At 39.9% G+C, this 11,766-nt stretch overlaps 1 long non-coding RNA gene across 4 annotated transcripts; it reads right to left on the bottom strand.

Moving 5' to 3' along the window:
* Nucleotides 1-1,065: 1,065 nt before the first annotated feature.
* LOC110925341 lies at nucleotides 1,066-11,245 on the bottom strand. 4 transcript variants are annotated; one of them, XR_002584472.2, is made up of 5 exons: nucleotides 10,925-11,245; nucleotides 9,305-9,361; nucleotides 8,960-9,111; nucleotides 7,319-7,416; nucleotides 1,066-7,187 (listed from the first exon to the last, which is right to left on the bottom strand). It is a non-coding gene; the product is annotated as an uncharacterized LOC110925341 (long non-coding RNA). The 4 variants fall into 4 exon arrangements; XR_004872195.1 differs by having other exon boundaries at nucleotides 8,960-9,104; XR_002584473.2 differs by having other exon boundaries at nucleotides 8,960-9,037.
* Nucleotides 11,246-11,766: the final 521 nt, after the last annotated feature.

Below are 11,766 nucleotides of genomic sequence, written 5' to 3'. Positions count from 1 at the left end.
TTTGGGTGGTCGTGGATAGGTTAACTAAAAGCGCCCACTTTATTCCGATACGAGAAACGTATACATCTGAGAAAATGTCGGAGGTATACACCAATGAAATCATAGCAAGGCATGGGGTACCGATATCCATTGTATCAGACAGAGATACTCGGTTTACTTCGAAATTCTGGCGTGAATTCCAAGAACAGATGGGAACTAAATTGTTCCTTAGCACTGCTTATCATCCTCAAACGGATGGGCAGAGCGAAAGAACAATACAAACATTGGGTGATATGCTACGGGCTTGCATTATTGACTTTGGGGGTAGTTGGGATGTCCATTTACCCTTGGTCAAATTCGCATATAACAATAGCTATCACGCGAGCATTAAAATGGCCCCGTATGAGCTATTATATGGCAGAAAGTGTCGGACTCCGGTATGTTGGGGAGAGGTGGGCCCGCGAGGGCTAGCACCAACTGATATAATTCGAGCTACAAATGCGAAAATCGACATAGTTCGGACGCACTTGAAAGCGGCTCAAGACGGGAAAAGGCATACGCAGATAAGAGAAATAGACCGATTGAGTTCCGGGTTGGCGATATGGTCATGCTAAAGGTTTCCCCATGGAAGGGTATTATCAGATTCAGAAAAAGGGGGAAGTTAAGCCCGAGATTCATTGGGCCATTTAGAATCATTGAACGAGTTGGTAAGGTAGCTTATCAACTTGAATTACCCGAAGAGTTGAGTGGGATTCATAACACATTCCACGTATCACATCTCCGGAAATGTTTGGCCGATGAGACCGCTCATGTCCACTACGATGATATCGAAGTGGATAACAGTCTCAACTATGCGGTAAAACCGATTGCAATTTTAGTTCGTAAAGAGAAAAGCTTGAGGAACAAAGTGATACATCAAGTCAAGGTCAAATGGGACCACCGAAAAGGGTCAGACACTACTTGGGAACCCGAAGAGGAGATGCGGCGTCTCTACCCTACATTATTTGGTACGTAATTCGGTTTCGGGGACGAAACCCTTTTTAAGGGGGGTGGACTTGTAACACCCCAAAAACATAAACCCGTATATTATAAAGTTCAAAGAATAGATAAACAAGAGTTTACCAACTAGGAATTTAACCTAGTTAAATTCCAAGTCTTGATTTAATGCATGTTATGGTTAAAATAATTAAAACTAGAGAAAATCATAAGTTAAGGGGCTAAACTTGTCAAAACTCAAAGATAAGTTACTAATAGTAACAAAATTAAGCAAACATCCCAAATTAGGGAGTCTGGTCGATCAAGAGAGCAGGGGGCGACAGGGGTTCTCCAAAACCCTAGATTTCACAACTAAAATCTGTAAATTGAAGCCTCAATCTCGTTCCAAATCAAGTTCTAAACACGAATTAGCAAACCCCTTGTTGTAAGGATCAAAGAGGTATGTAAAATCTTGGCATTTTGATCCATCACAATTCTAGGTTAACTTTGAAAAACTGAAATTTAGCTTAGATGTGTAATGCATGGATGATTCTTGAAGTAATTTGATGTCTAGGATTAAACCCTATGTGATTTCTTGTCAAAACTTTGCATCATGTTTGTAAGGTTTGGGGATTTACATGTGGGGAACAAATGGACTTGAAGGAAACTTGGTGAATGCTAGAGATTTGACTCTTGTTCTAATAAAATCTGAATTTGTGAAATGATTCAGAAATATAGATGTCAAGATGTATGTAAAAACTTGTTAAATAAAGTGAAATTAGATGTTAAATTTCATGCTACGAACTTGGTAACGATTGTAGGAAAACCTGACCCGCTAGGTGTTTGTTGAAATGCCTAAGTGAGGACTTAAATGTTAAAATTTGGATAAAAACGCAGATTTGATAATGGTCCAAAATCGGTGTGAAAATGGTCATGAAAATGATTCTAAACATGTTAAAAACTGGATTTTCTAGGCAAGGAGTCCGGTTCCTCTAGTGGGCAAGCCGGAGGGGATTCACGAGGGAAAGGCGCGCTTTAAAGGTATGAAATTTACCGTTTCATTACATTTTACATATCGATAGCTTTATGAGTTGGTTAAGAGGAATAAAAGCATGATAACCGAGAATTTACCATTATGTCATGAAAATTGGCTATTGCCCTAAACATGATACAAACATGATGTCTAGTGTCCGTAAGGTGCGTACATTATGCACCTAAACGGGTCAAACAAGTTTTGAGAATAAACACGAAGCATGACTTTATTATAATGTGCAATTAATACATGAGGTATAGGCCGTGTAGCGAATACTATAAGACAAACTTATAAACCTTGTTCTTATTTTAGACGCTACGTTTTGGTTTGAATGCATGATTATAGTACAAAGGTCTATTAGAAATCTTGTAATCTAGCGTGATTGTTAATTTCCGTTACATGCCCAATTAAGTTATAAATGAGCAATGTGGTAACCGAAATACAGATATAAAGAACTAGCCCAGCCATTTAACAATTTATGCGAAAGTATGCTGTTTCGTCACATAATGAACCAGCAAAATCCTGCATTTTAAACAAAGGAGTCATGTGCAGAGTCCACCGTAAATTACGGTGGTACCGTAATTTACGGTGACCTGCAACTCTGTTACGGTGGATACCTACTGTGTTACGGTAGACCCCCCAAACATTCAGAAGCCACCGTAATTTACGGTGATACCGTAAATTACGGTGGAGCCTTGTTGAAGAAAACTTATTTCTTGTTTTGAATAAGTTTTCGAATCTAATCCAATTACGTGTTCTATCATAGTTAAAAACTCTAATGCTTGTTGAACACATTAGCTTTCAGGTACCCAAGTGAAGGATGAAGATCAAGCTTGTCAACTCGAACCGAACACTCTAGCATACGCTTCCGCATATAACCTTTTGTTTTAAGAACCATGTAAACAATTGTAGTTAATGTCTTGGTTATGATTTTGTAAAAATTATACATGTTTGTGGTGCCTAGATGGATTAAAATGATGAAAGTTTTGTTAAGGCAATGTTTCGACATTTAATGCAAGGTTTTTATGTATATAAATCTGGTTTATAAGCTGGGTCTTACAGTCCTGTTCGAAAATTTCATCATCATCACAATCAGATTGCATTGATAAACGAAAACGTTCGTGGCGGAGCCGAATATTCTGATATTATACGTTTTCTTCGAAATTCAAGAATTTTTTTCGCGATTTCAGAAAATATTCACCAAGTACAAGGGTATATTGAAGATTTTTGGCGTACGGCACAGATTGTTGCTGACTCTATCGAAGCTACTATTCATGGAAGCCCTATTGTTATCACAGAAGCCGTTATTCGTGCGGCTTTGCGGTTTGGTGACTTAGATTATGGAAACACGTGTTATGTAAAGCAAATTCGTGAACGTGGGGCTCGATCTTTCGGTTACGTGGGTTGTTTTACCAGGAAGGAGATCGCCAAAGGATTGATTCTTGGGCAGTGGAGATATTTCTTTCATGTAATGATGCAGTGCTTAGCTCCACGAAAATCGGGAATGGATGGCATGGCTCATGATCTTCTTTTTGCAATGATTGGGTTAACTTACAACCAGCCATACAATTTCTCACTAATGATTTTCCAAGCTTACAAACATCAAATTGGTCTAAAAGCAAATGATAAGCGATTGATGATTCTGTATCCTCGTTTTCTTTCGCTTATTATTCGACACTTGTTGCCAAATCTTCCATTCGATGTATTTCTACCTGCGCACGCTCAAGCGCCCATGCATACTCGTATTTTTACTGATTGTGCCAAGGTTAATGCGTCCAAGAAGACTGATGTTCATCCTGTTACGACTCCTTTGCTTGGTGCAATTGTTCAAGAGAACTACAATTCGGAAAATGATCCAATTTGGTTAAACATTCAGAATGGTGTTGATCAAATCTTTAGTGGAGGAATGCAGGCAGTTGAGGATAATGTTCACGAACCCGTGGTTGTTCAACCTCAGGTTGATCTTCAACAACCACCGGTTAATACTCCGAAACCTGAACCCATTGAAGAACCAGTTATTGATGAACCAATTGTTGATGCTTCTATTCAGGAAAATGTTTTTGTTCATGCTCCAGTTTCTACGTCTTCGGCAACAAGAGTTGCTGTAGAAACTGATGAGGTGATCCTAGAGCTTGATGCGGCTCTAGAAGTGGGTCCGTCTTCCCGTGCAGTTGATAAAGGGAAGCGTCCTATCGAAGAAGTTTTTGTGGATGAGTCTGTTAATGATATGCTAACTGAAAAGCAATACCTCATGTTAGTTCTGAAGGACCTTCAAAATCGTATCACACCTTCTGAAAGGGAAAAACTTGAGTTATTTCGAGCAAAGGTTGCTTCTTTCGGTCCCTCTTCCGACTGGAGTATACGCTTAGCGAGTTGGAATGATAGAGCGAACGATTTGGATTCAATCGCTTTTAGTTCTTCTTCTGATGATGAGGATGAAGACAGTCGTCGTCCTGATACGGATATTGTCCGTGTGTCAGCTCCTCTCAAGACGTATAAGCGACGACGGGTTACTGTTTCGGATTTTCAGTGTTCGAGTCTGATAGTTGCTTCAGTTATGGTTACATCAAGCGCTGCTCCATCAGATTCCAGAGGTCTCCTAAATTTGGAGTTATCTATCGCTCTTCCGTCACTATCTTCTTCACTTCCATTCACTTCCTTTGTGGAAGCTACCAGCATGACTACTTCTGTTCAACCGTTAACGCTGATGATGTCTTCTCAGATTCCTACAGTACCGCTTTTTGGGTCGTTATCTTCTCCAATGGGTACGGGCAATTTGTTTGCCTTATCAGGAAGTTCTTCCTTGCCACCGCGGCCTAGTGCTTTCACCGATATGCGAGCGCCAAAGACACGGAAAGTCCATCCGAAGGTTGCTTTCGGTCCAAGTCCGCCAGTGCGATCGAAGAAAGGATCTTAGAGACCTCCAGCTTTGCCGTCTTCAGGTCCTAGGCCATCCGGTGCACAACCGTCTGGTTCTAGACCTGCTACTCCTAGACCTTCGACAGCTTCTGCCTCGAGATTGTCAAGTTCTGGTCAAGAGCAGAATTTTCAAGAGTTTGTTCGTGGCAAATTTCAGGATGCTGCTAAGGTCATGGTATAACATAAGAATCAGATCGCGAAGCAGCAGAAAGAAATTGTTTACTTGAAGAAAAAGGATGCGGTTCGAGATCAGCAGATGATGCAGCTCTTTCGTCTAACCAAAGACCAAAGTATTCAGTTGGGAAAGTCCATAACGCAAGATGCCTCGACTTCAGCCCGACAGAAGACTTTGGATAGGACAACGGATCAGCTTCTCGGTATTGTGATGGATCTCGTGTCACTCCTTGCTGCTTAGGGGGAGAATTCGGATTTTCAGATTCAGGCTCAATGTAAGATAGATGAGCTAAAGAAAATCAGAGATGATCTCGACAAGGACAAGGACAAGGATCCCAACGCAGCGAAGCAGGGGGAGCAGTCAAGGAGCGCACGTGCTCCTGAAGCTACAACCTCGGCTCAAGATGAGGGGAGTCCTCGGGTGCAGCCGCAGGGGGAGATAAAGGTCCTGTGGATGCTGATACAGGTGCCTTATCTGATTCTGAATTGGATCTTGCTGTTGATTTGGTTTTAGGAGTTGGTGAAGTGGTTGAGGAACTGGTTGAAGACTAGCGAACTGATGACGAACTAGCTGGTAAGTTCGAATTCATTGAGACTGCGCAAGGGAAAAGGATTGAGTACGAGTCCCTACCAGTTAACAGTGATGATATTAGAAGCTTTGTGTTTGGAAGTGAAATGCCTGAAGAAATCTATAATCCTATTCGAGTTCCCGAGGAAGTTAATTTGGCAGCTCGCAAATGGTTTAAACCTCTTCCTGACGAAACTCAATGGAAGAGGTATATAAAAACAAAAGGTGAGTATTCGGGTCAGATTCGAAGTTGGGATTTTGATGAACAACACAGCTTGGTAATGATCAAAAGGACCGATGGGGTACAGTATTTCAGGCCATGGGCCAAGTTCCTTCAGACTCTTCCAGCTCGTGATCTCCATCACATTGCTCAGCTGAATCTCAACAGCGATACGAATGTTGCTAGCATCAGAGGATTAATTCCTCATCTCGTTGCTGAGAGTCGAGCAAGTAAATGGAAGACTTTCAAGCTAGCAGTTGGTCGGGGAGTTAAGTACTTCAATAAGTTTACTGGCAAGGAAGAATGGAAGATGGTCTATCCTCCAGCGAGATGCCTTCGTAAAATCCCTATGCGCAAATTTGATCTCGATAAATTTGACAGCTTAGGGTATTGGTATCTCGATGGCAAGACTGGGGCAGCGGTAATTACCGAGAAGAAAGTGACGGTTGAGATTGCAAGAATTCTGGATCCGATTTGGCTTGTCAACCTAAGGGAAGCACATCTGAAGAAGCTTCAACGCCTGCCTCTGAAATACCTTAAAGAAGATCGTGAGCTAGCTGATCAGTTCATCAAGGTAGTTCAATTCTGTGTGAAGAACAAGGTATGGGCAGGAGCGAGTACTCGAAGCAAGGATGAAGAATTCAAGACCACATGAAGACCATGCACTGATCAAGGGGGAGTTTGTTAATGCACTTTGGGTGATAAGTGCATACCTTCCAATTGTTAGGGTCTTTATTGTACATTTCTTGAAACTTAGTCCAAGGTTTATCCTTGGACAATTTGTCCAAGTTTTTGTCTAGCCTTTGGTCAGAGGTTTGTGTTTAGGCAAAAGTTGGGGTTTTAGGTAGTGTGTTTTTGTCCGGGCTTCTAGTACGTCTTGGAGTCCGTGGTTTGTCTTGTATATATACCTTTATGTGGAATAGACAAGACGGCGATTCTGTGTGAAATTCTGTGCACCTTTCTAACCCTAATTATTGTGTGTGTTTTTTCTGGCGGCTACTGTGTGTGACGTCATTCTTCTTCCTCATCAAGAATACTCTGTGTATTCTTGATTTCTCTCACAGATCTTTGCATTCTAGTGTTTCATCTACAGTGGTTGATCATCAGGTGGATTCCGTACACCTGTTGGTTGCATTAGCTGAGTGAGATCTTGGATTAGGAGGCCTGACACTAGTAATATCATGGGTTGTAACTCCATACACATTATGGCAAATGGTTGAAATGCATGAAATGGTACCTGGTAAACGGTTTGACTGATACCATGAGCTCGGTAGTGAAAAGTTTGGTCTTTACATAGTGGTCCCGTAGTAGCTCATTTCCTATAAAACATAAATAACACACATATTTTTTAACCACCATTTTCCTATATATAATAAGTGCATACGGGTGCGTGCATATATTTATTATCTATTTTTGTAACATAAGTCACATAATTGGTACAACCCCTTACTTTGCAACCTCTCCAGTAGCATAACATCAGCAGCTTTTCCTGTCACTGGGGGCGTTGCTGAAGAACATGCGTGTGCGACGACATGGTTGTGAAACTATCTATATGACAACCCGTAGCATTGTAAGAAGTAAAACAAAATCTTTGCATACATCAACACTAATAGTAACAAACTTAAGTTGAGTCGTAAAATTCAAGTAAATAATGGAGTGAAACATAATTTCAAAGAAAAGTTAGTAAATTGAAAACCTAAAAATTCCCAATTGAAAGTATGCACTCAGTGACAAGATAGGTAAATTTACTTGATTGTCTTGAAAGTTGGTTAAAATTTATTCAAAATCACTTCATATTTACATGTCATTACAAAGTGTAGAATTTAGACTTGGCAAACTGGTCAGGCCGGGTCGGGTTGGGTCGTGGGTCAAAACGGGTCCGCGTCAAAACGGGTTCGGGTCAAAACGTGTCAGTCACAAAAAGGGTTGTTTTGGTTCGGGTCAGAACGGGTTCGGGTTAGAACTGGTTCGGGTTGAAACGGTTCCGGGTCAGAATGGGTTTCGGGTCGGGTCGGTTTGGTTTGGTTAAAAAATGGGCCTTTTTTAAAGAGAGATTGTATATCAAGGGGCAATTTTGTCGGGTTGAAACGGGTCCGGGTTGAAACGGGTTCGGGTGTGTTTTCTAAATGTATAAATCGAAGTGTTGAAAAATATGTTTTTAAATCTGTTTGGTGGTGTTCATAAGAAATCAAGATTACTGCATCAGTTGGTTGTATTTTCCGATTTTGAAATCGCGGGAGTTAGGCTATCTGGTAAATTAAAAGGATTCAACGAAACAAAACGAAAGCTGAAAAAAAAAAACTGAAAAAATCGAACAAAAAAAGCGACCAAAACGAAACAAAAAACCCGAAACTGAACTGAAACGAAACAAAAAACTGAAAAAAAAATCAAACGAAAAAACCAACCAAAACGAAAAAAAAAAAACGAAAACTGAACCGAAACGAAACAACCAAAACGAAACAAAAAATTGAAAATTTTGAAACCGATCCGGGAAAACCGATCAAAAAGGAACAAAAAACCGAATCAAAACCGGCCAAAACGAAAAAAAAACTGGAAAAATCAAAACCGAACCGAAAAAGCAACCAAAACGAAAAAAAAATCTCAACCGAAACCGAAAATAACCAACCCAAACAAAACAAAAAAAAACCGAACTAAAACCCGTCTCGTGCTAAAATCCGTCCCGACTCGAAACTCGTCCTTTGCGAAACTCATGTCGGCCCGAAACCCGTCTCGTGCGGAAACCCGTGCCTACCCGAAATCCGATCCGAACCAACTACGTTCTGATCCGAAACCCGTCCCGGCCGCCCGAAACTCAATCCAAACCGAACCCGTTTTGATCCGAAACTTGCCCCGTTTCTTTAAGACACCAACCCACATTGATCTATTTCTTTGAAGTTGTCGACCCGTTTTGACCCGTGATTTTTTCACATACGTTCACAACCAATAATCTTTAACACATTTAAAACACATTACATGCTACGGTATATACACTGTGTACACACATATTATATGTAGACCTAAAGTGAAAATAGATCAAAACTTTAAAACAAATATATGATTTGCATAATTATGTGGAAAAGACAAATGTAACCTCTCTTGGTTGAGATAATTGAAGAGTTGGGTAGTGTTTGAGCACTGATCTCACTTGGGCAAGAAACTCGTTGTACCTCTTTTTTATAACACAAACAGAAAGATGATTTATTCACCATTCAAATCAGTTTTAAGACTCTTTAGAACTGCATACTTGCATAACAAACATCAAAGAGTGTTAAAATGCTATTTAATAATAATAAAAAAACGTAAGCTGCCATTAAGAAAAAAGCAAGCAAAAAGAAGCAATCAATAGGTTAAACTACCTGGATGATATATGCAAACGGATTTAAAAAAATGACAACCAAAATCATAATAGGAACTAAGGTAAAGTAAGAGATCATACCATTTTCTTCTGGAGGCAAAAGTTATCATCACCAGTACCAAAATGCAAAACTAAGAACTGCATAATTAGAAAATCAACATCAAATTAACACCTTATTTCTGAATAATTTCATAAAACTCAATATCAATTGCCAAGTCAATAGCTAAAAGGATGCAATGAAAACCTTGTAGATATAGCATCCTGATCAAGCGAAAAAATGAATAACATAAAACATCATCCCAAAAGAAAAACTCATGACTCAACTGCAAAAACGAAATCAAAGAAATAAAGCGAAGAGGCAAAACCAAATCGAATGACTAAATCTTATCAAACATATCGCCTTCCTAATCGTCGGTACGGTGAAAACCCTAAACCATAGGTGACCAGGATGTGTTCCCTTGTTTTGACCATCACCGACCATCCTTTTGTTCTGAACGACCATCGTTTGACACCATTGATCACCTGAAACTTAACCTACATCGTCTCCGTCATCACCTTAGAGTGATGAACCGTAGTCGCCGACTGTCTGAGGTCTCAATTGAGCCACCACCGCCTTGTAATCAGATAAACGATCGTCACCATGAGCTTCACGGTGATCTAGGCTTTCGATTGATAGGGTTGACGCGCCAACGCAGTCGGCGGAACTTCCCCGGAGCTGGCCTGGGCTACTTTACAAACCGAGCCGGCCTGGTTGTAAACGTACCAAAATATTAACAATATGCATTCAAATTTTGGAATTTAACATTCTGCTATAGCTTTTATATGCTCGATAAAAGCATATAACAATACCTGGTAAAAAAATCCTGCATTTGTTGACGTCACAACACCCCAACGACTGCTAGTTGCAGTCATTGAAGCTACATGAAACCCTTCTTTCCATTTTTACTGATCCATTCAAACAGAAATGATTCACTCATTTTAATGAGGTCGTTTATGGAACTGGAACTCGTTTTGGTTTTTTAATAACTTGTAATAGACGGCTCAGAATAGGTATTAAGGTTGTTATAGCTGCATAACAGGTTGCTAGTAGCAAACACTGCACTCGCCATCCTTGCTATGCAACATCAAACCTAAACTTTTTTTTTTACCAAAGTCATCATAGCCAGCAAACGAACTCGGTACGCAACGACCAAAAATATAGCTTTTAGTTCCATATACCCTTAATTCCAACAGGCCTGGTGAAATTCAACAGGTTGACAATGGCTGCAACGGAGGTTGCAAAAACAAAGACTAACTTACGGTTTCAATACAATAGTACAATCAAATTCCCCATTCAGATACAAAGACTACAACAACACAAATCAAAGACCCCATTCAGGAACAAAGACCTGTTAGGGTTTCATAACAGCAAGACGATCAAAGTTCCAATTCTAAATCTTGATATTCGAGTTCCTAACATGCAAAGATTCCACCTTTACAACTTCATGATCACCAGATTTGATATTTCAGAACCCAATAATCAAGATTACTGGATATCAACAACTAAACTCCACCCCTAGAAATTCATAGTATACTTAGGGTTTTACATCAGAAATTCTTTAGGCTTTATAGATCCAAAGAGTTCACAAATTAGAGAAGTCATGCATTATACCAAAAGCTCTAAAAGTATAAAACTCAAGAATGGAGATAAAAAGAGATTACCATGGAGAAATCTGAAGGCCGTCACCGCCAGAAACAGACTCAAATGGCCGCCAGCAACAATTGGCCTCCATCGGGATAGCCGTTGCTGCTAGAATCGGACTCAAACGGCCGTCGGCAACGACGGGTATTCACTAAAAAGGCGCTTAGGAGATCGAAGACGGGATAGGCGTCGATCAGACAAGATGGACGGAAGGAGCGGCGGTGCTCCTCCGTTAACCGCTCCACCATCATCAATCGACACCTCTTTCTCACCGCGTTATATATGGACTGAAGGGGTGAAGGCACCGCCCTTGTGAACCAATGAAGATGGCCCATGGCTTGTTTCACTATTCACTACTATTCAAAACGTTGGGTTTTTAATATATAGGAGAATTTGGTTTTAAAAATTAATTGTGTTAAAACATTTTATAAAAGAAATGCGTAATTTTTTGGTAAGTCATACGCAATATCTGTGTAATTAACGATTTATTAGACTAACCAAGGAAAATAACTTTTTCCTTTAAAAATGAAAATAGGGATTTGGAATAGCTTATTTAACACTTTATAACTTTTAAGATAAAAGTTTTTTTAAAAAGGTGTTTGGAATAACTTTTGTGGCAGAAAAGTAAAATAACCCAAAAAAAATGAGGTAGTTTATATAGGGTCGTATTATTGGCACACTTGGAGGATTAAATCGACACCCTCAATACACATCGTATAGGCCTATACGATGCGTATTGAGGTAGGTTCAAACTTCTATGTCAGTCAAAGGTTGACAATGTCCCTTTATCAAAAAGTAATACGCATCGTATAGTCCTATATGATGCGTATTGAAGATGTCGATTTAATTTTTTAATTTTGCA

This window comes from Helianthus annuus, chromosome 11, assembly GCF_002127325.2.
Source record: "Helianthus annuus cultivar XRQ/B chromosome 11, HanXRQr2.0-SUNRISE, whole genome shotgun sequence".
NCBI classification, from domain to species: domain Eukaryota; kingdom Viridiplantae; phylum Streptophyta; class Magnoliopsida; order Asterales; family Asteraceae; genus Helianthus; species Helianthus annuus.
This window is presented reverse-complemented; position numbering and strand designations above follow the sequence as displayed.